Consider the following 6,540-nt stretch of genomic DNA (forward strand, 5'->3'; position numbering starts at 1 on the left):
TTGAGATAGTGAATTGGTGGGTTTTTGTTAAATGTGAGCCAAAATCATCACAATTAAAAGAACCAAAGACTTAAACTATTTCAGTCGGTGTGCATTGAATTTATTTAATACACGAGTTTCACAATTTGAGTTGAATTACTGAAATAAATGAACTTTTCCACGACATTCAAATTTATTGAGATGCACCTGTACCTTGCCGTATCCAATGCACTCTTCCCTAAATTCTGCACTGTCCTGTAGCGTGCAGATGTCTGAATTTCAGCCAGGTTTGGTGTGTTTGAGGCGGGTGATAAGTGTGCGATAGGGGCCAGACTGCAGTCTGCTTCGGATGCAGAGGTCTGAAAATGAGAGCGACACTTTTCAGACAGGATGCAGTTGTCACTTGAGCAAACAGCAGTGCGCGGCACGATAAACATGTTCATGCTGCCATGTCCCCTGCGTCCAGACAGGACCTTTTTGCCCTGTTAGTTTAGCACTGCATTCCAGTTTAATCTGTAAAGTGCTTGGGAGGAAAATATATGGAACAGAGGTTCTATTTTATTTTATTGCATTGCATTGCATTGCTGTTGGCATTTATACATGCAAGGAAAGCAAATTGCAATCAGCATTCATTTTGTGTGCATGTTTGCACATTGGCCTACCTCATTTTTCAATTAGTTTATTCAGTAAGGTGCTAAAACTTGGTTTTTGGTCCTTTTTATTATTTTATTATTTAATTTTTATTATTTTTATTATTTTATTATTTTATTTAAGTCCTACTTCTTTTATTGCAAGCTGTATTTATGGCTAAACTAAACCACAATGTCTGTGCAGGATTGTAATGCACTAGAAAAGAGTCCTGTGGGTGTCACTGTACAGTTCTGCTCCTCTACAGAAGTTGGAAGTATCTAGTCCTCTACATATGCATATTATGAATGCTTATAAGATAGGAGAACAAAGAATTTCATTTCATTTCGAAGAATCATATGGTAATGTAATTTGAACTGCAGACTATAGATTATACTGTTGTTTAAAAATATGCATTTGCGCAGTTTCGTTTATATCTGCTAGTGTCTTTTTTATGTTTTTATGTGCTAATGTGTGTGTTTTTTTTTTAGGTAGAGACTATGAGTGTCTGGGACTATAAATGACCTCATAGATTCCTGGTACTTGACAAAATGCAAATACGTCAAGGTTATTAATTTGTGGCCTGGAATTCCAGTAGTGTAAGATGCCATGTACAATCACCCTTCCTATAAACTACTGTACTGCATTGTACAAATTCCTTTGACGAACATGATGATGGTGATCGTATTGAAAAAGGCCCTCAAACAATTGTGGCACAGACGCAAACAATTGTGGATGGCAGACGACGGGATGTTAGCGCAGACACTGCCAACATGCTTCCTCAAACAACACATGCATGCAGACACACGGACACTGACTGACAAAAATGAGATGAAGAACTGGGCAGTCAGAAAATTATTATTTTATTATTTTAATTACATTTTTTAAACCACCTGTCTAATAAAAGGTTCTAATAAAACTGTTTATTATTTTTATTATTAAGTTTATTTTATTCAATTTCATTTTTAAACTGTTGGCATTTTACTCTTAAATTGGATTATTTAATTTAAATATTTATCAAATGAAAATATTTAACTAAAAAATAATTTTTAACAATATTTTTTATTTTATTTATTTTGGTGCTGTTGACATTTTACTCTTAAATAAGATTAAATTATTTAACTGAAATATAAATTTGATTTAATTAATGAACTAATTTAGAATTTGAACCTATCTAGCTGATAAAAGATTATAATAAAACTGTATTTTTATTGTACTTTGTTTTATATTATTTTATTTATTATTTATTTATTACTATTTGCATTTTACCATTTAATTAAATAATTTAATTTGAATATTAATTAAGTTTAATATTTAACAACATTTTTATATAAAACCAACTGGATGATAACATAAATTATTTTATTTTATTATTAAATATCGAACAAAATTATTATTTTAAACCACCTGACTGATAAAACTTTATAGTAAATAAACATCTGAATGGCTGCAGGTGTGTTATACATACCACAAAGAAAATCCCTCACACTGCCGTAGCTTGCTAGAAATCTAATATATATTGGCACAGGAATAAATATTTGGTCATGCAGCCTTCTTGAGGTATTTCACATTTTTAGTCGCTTGACCAAAACTTTTTTTTTTCCCATATTGGATTTCTTGCAAGTTGCAACAGGGTGCTCACAATTTCTACAACTATATTTTCTTTAAACCTTGTTTGTCTTATCCAAAGCTTGAATGCACAGTGTGGTCAAGGTCTGTGGAGCGAATCATTGCTGTGTGGTGACAGATTTCCATGGCAGAGCATGGGCACAGGCCACGGAGGTCTGCTTTGTATCCGGACACAGGGAATTCCCACTGCTGACTGTTTGTATGGAGAGACAAAGACACCCACAGCTACAGCAACCACAGAAACACTCTAGGCGTCCTCTTCTTAGGCCTGATATCAGAGAGACAGAGACTGTATGGACAGATGGAATAGGATGAAAACAACCACATCAAATCTGTGCATGTAATGTAAAGATAATGTTTCTTTTCAACATTATTAAGAGCAGATGTGCCATTCTTGCAATACTTACAATAGGAAGTATTTGAATAGTGAATCACTATGTTTGTATTTGCTGCAAGCTTTACTGCAACAATTACTGTTGACATTCATTGTATTATTTGGTACCGTTGACCTTGAATAATAACTACTTAACAAAATGTTAATTACAAAGCAAATATCCTACCATAAATGTTTGGGTTTTTTATTCAGCAAGGCCGCATTACATGGATCAAAAGTGGCAGAAAAGATTTCTATTTCAAATAAAGGCTGTACTTTTGTGCTTTCTATTTATCACATAAAGAATCACATAATAAATAATAAGAATAGATATAATTTTTTAAAAATTAGAAGAAATATTTCTTAAGCATCAAATCAGCATATTAGAATGATTTCTGAAGGATCATGTGACACTGAAGATTGGAGTAATGATGCTGAAAATCCAGCTTTGCATCACAGGAATAAATTACATTTTAAATTATATTCAGTTAGAAAACAGTAATTTTAAATTGTACAAATATTTCACAATTTTCCTGTTTTTGGACAAATAAATGCAGCCTTGCTGAGCATAAGAAACTTCTTTCAAAAACATACCAACCCTAAACTTTTGACCAGTAGTGCGATTTATAGACAGCTAAATTCCTTCGTTTTTCGAAAGCAGTTGGTTAGCTGATCATTTGAACTCATGAGGTTTTACATTGTGCTGTAATGAATGTCTTTGATGCAATAACAGTTGGGAACGTGAGTTATTTCTCCCTGAAAATGAATGTGACATAACTGACAGACAGGTATTTTGTATGTTTTCCATCCTCTTGGCCCCTGCTTTGACCTGTTTCATGCCGCGAGGTGCATATCTAACGGAGTGACGGATTCAGGGCAGTGGCATCAGTATCTGTATGAAAACATCCCGGTGTGAGTCCAGACAGCCCGCTTTCCTTCACCGCACACTATCAGACACACTTCACAGACTCATTTGTTGTTAACTTTAGCTACAGTCTAACTAAAGAAAAATAGTCAAATGGAATTGAAATGTCAAATTTGCATTGTCTTTATTTCTGTATTTCACAGGTTATTCTAATGATTTAGTCAAATTCAAACATACAAATTAACTTATGATTCATTTTGCCTCTTCTTTTTATTATTTTGTGACCCATATCTTTTATAGTCTTGCAAAAAGTCTCAGTTTGATTTTTGTGTCACGTTGTCAGGCAGTCACACTGACATTTGAAAACTATATTTAAGCACATCTTTTTTTTCTAGGATTGATGTTATGTCACTCTCCCCGTCATCGTTTGGGCAAAAGCCATTGTTGCATTTTAAATATTATGGAACAAGCTGCTGTGTTTGTCTTATGATCACATATAACTTTATTTTAGAGCCTGAGGTCGTTCAAGGAGCTGATGGTTGCCATAGTAATGAGTGATGTCATGTGTTCTTAACGTTTCATTACATCTGTTTTCCAGTCAAGTTTTTAGTCTCCCAACCAAATTACCATGGTTTTGTAAGTAACACTATTTCGGTAAGAAAAATGGATTCATGGTATGTTGTGTTTAACAGTGATATAAAGACATGAAAAGATAAGGAAATTATAAAATATGCATTTTCCCAATGGATGCATGTCATTCAAAACAAATGGTTACACTTTATTTCGATAGTCCACTTTAGACATTCTACTAACTATAATGAACTTTGTAACTACATGTCAACTACATGTCAACTAATTCTCATTAATTTGCAACTACATGTCTACTAACTCTCAGAGTAGACTGTTAGGGTAGGTTTAGGGTTAGTAGAATAAGTTGACAAAGAAAGAGTTAGAAGATATTAAGCAGAGAGTCTACTAATACTCTACTAACTGCTAGTTGACGTGTAGTTGCAAAGTTACTTACTGTTAATATAATGTCTAAAGTGGACTATCGAAATAAAGTGTTACCAAACAAATCAAATAAATTTCCTAATTATGATTTCCGAAATCCTCAGTGCATGGAACTACTCAAAGCCGAAATTAGATATTAGTAAATAAACTTTAAACATTTAAGAAATGTTCTGTTTAATAATTTAATATCCACTACTGAAGTCAGGGATCTAGTGAAAACATACTTGATTTTTATAGAGAAAACTGGTGATCTCAATGGGTGGAGGTCTATCAAAATGAAATTCAGGCAGTTTTAATTATTTCATTTCATTTCATTTCATTTCATTTCATTTCATTTCATATCTCTGGGTGTCCCGAAAGCGACTTTTAGTCCGTTTAAGTTAACTTTTGCAAACAATTTTGTCCCAAAAACTAAGAAAAACCCAACCACTCCCACACACAGCTTTACAAGTTTTCTCTATAGGCCTTACTTTCCCTAACTCAGAAAATAGTTTAATTAGAGTTAATAATTGCATTGCATTGCATTGCATTGCATTGTTATACTGTTGGCATTTTACCCTTAAATTAGATTCAATTATTTATTTTAAATATTAATTAAATTCATTTAACTAAATTAGTATTATTTTTTAAGAAACTTGCTGATTTCATTGGATGGAGTTCTATCTGAATGACATTCAGGCAGTTCACACATTAACTACTGATTGTATTTCTCAATAGCACTTGCAGGGTTTCATATATAAGCAGCTTCAAATGTTTCGTATTTTCACAAGGGCGCTCAGAATAGCTTGAAAATCCTCTAAATTACCCCAATAAAAGCTGGTGTTTAGTGACATAAATCAGGTTGAGTGCATGAGAAGCCGAAGGGGAAGAGGTCAAGTCATAACAGCGTTTCCCAGTGAATCTCTTCTGAAATACTGTGGAAAGATGAACTGATTGATGATCAGTACATTTCTGACTAAATCATTTCCGGTAACATTATGCATTTATTTGTGTTTTTATTCTGTCATTTCTGCCAGAACATTCTGTGGTGTGATGCTGATGTTTTGGTGTCATAAGATAATAGCGGTAAGATAATAGCTCTGTTCTTTCTGTCTGTCCTCTTATGTTGGAAAGTTGAGCACAATGGAAGCGAAGCCAGAGCAACAGCTGTCTATATTGTGTCTGAAATGACATGTTGATGGGTTACGCTGACACTGAAACCCCATTCACAAAAACTGGCACCTCAGGATCTGAGATTGGCTCAGTGGTATGAATTTAAACCCACAGGCTCAAAAGTTTGGGTCATGTTTTTGAAAGTTATGCTCACCAAGGCTGCATTTTTTAAAACTAAAAATACAGTTAAAACAGTAATATTTTGAAATATTATTGCAATTCAAAATAACTGTTTTCTAATTTAATGTATTTTCAAATGTAGTTTATTCCTGTGATGCAAAGCTGAATTTCCAGCATCATTACTCCAGTCTTCAGTGTCACATGATCCTTCAGAAATCATTCTAATATGCTGATTTGCTGTTTTACTTTTCTTATCATTATCAGTGTTTGTGCTACTTAATATTTTTGTGGAAATTATGATGCGTGTCAATGTTGTACTTCAGTAAATCACGTTGTTGTTGCTAGATAACACCTACTTAATATGAGCACTCAAAGACACCTTGAGAGAAATTTCCTTTTGATATTTTTCCTTCAAAGTGCCTCAACAAAACAATGAAATGAGATGTGTCTAATTACTTGAAATGGAGTATTCACTGCAATTTTGTTGAAAAAGAGGTCAGTGAATTTTAGCATAGAGGAGGAACCCTCCTTCCCCAGGATAGTGTTTCCCATCTTATTTGTTTTTGTTCAGTCTATTAGTGTGGTATGCAATGTCAAGTAGGCTTCAGTTACAGTACATGAGTGTGACAGGAGTATGAAAAAAGAAATGTTGTTTTGGAAAAAAATCCATGAAAGAATGTGTGTCCTCAGTTTACCAGAACCACATTAATGCTGTCACAGGAGCCTCCAACATAGAAACAGTTTCTTGTTTTTTGGTATTAATGTGGTATTTTAGGTAGGGAAA

General features: G+C 33.6%; 1 long non-coding RNA gene across 1 annotated transcript in view; it reads left to right on the top strand.

The window, feature by feature from the left end:
• The window catches only part of LOC107669976 (uncharacterized), a 23,052-nt gene extending 21,559 nt beyond the window's left edge, over positions 1-1,493 (top strand). Inside the window, exon 4 of the long non-coding RNA XR_001632052.1 lies at positions 1,098-1,493. This is a non-coding gene — a long non-coding RNA (uncharacterized LOC107669976). The remainder of the gene's footprint in view (positions 1-1,097) is intronic.
• Positions 1,494-6,540: the final 5,047 nt, after the last annotated feature.

The sequence above is a fragment of the Sinocyclocheilus anshuiensis genome, unplaced genomic scaffold (assembly GCF_001515605.1).
Source record: "Sinocyclocheilus anshuiensis isolate Anshui unplaced genomic scaffold, SAMN03320099.WGS_v1.1 scaffold160, whole genome shotgun sequence".
In the NCBI taxonomy this organism is placed as follows: Eukaryota; Metazoa; Chordata; class Actinopteri; order Cypriniformes; family Cyprinidae; genus Sinocyclocheilus; species Sinocyclocheilus anshuiensis.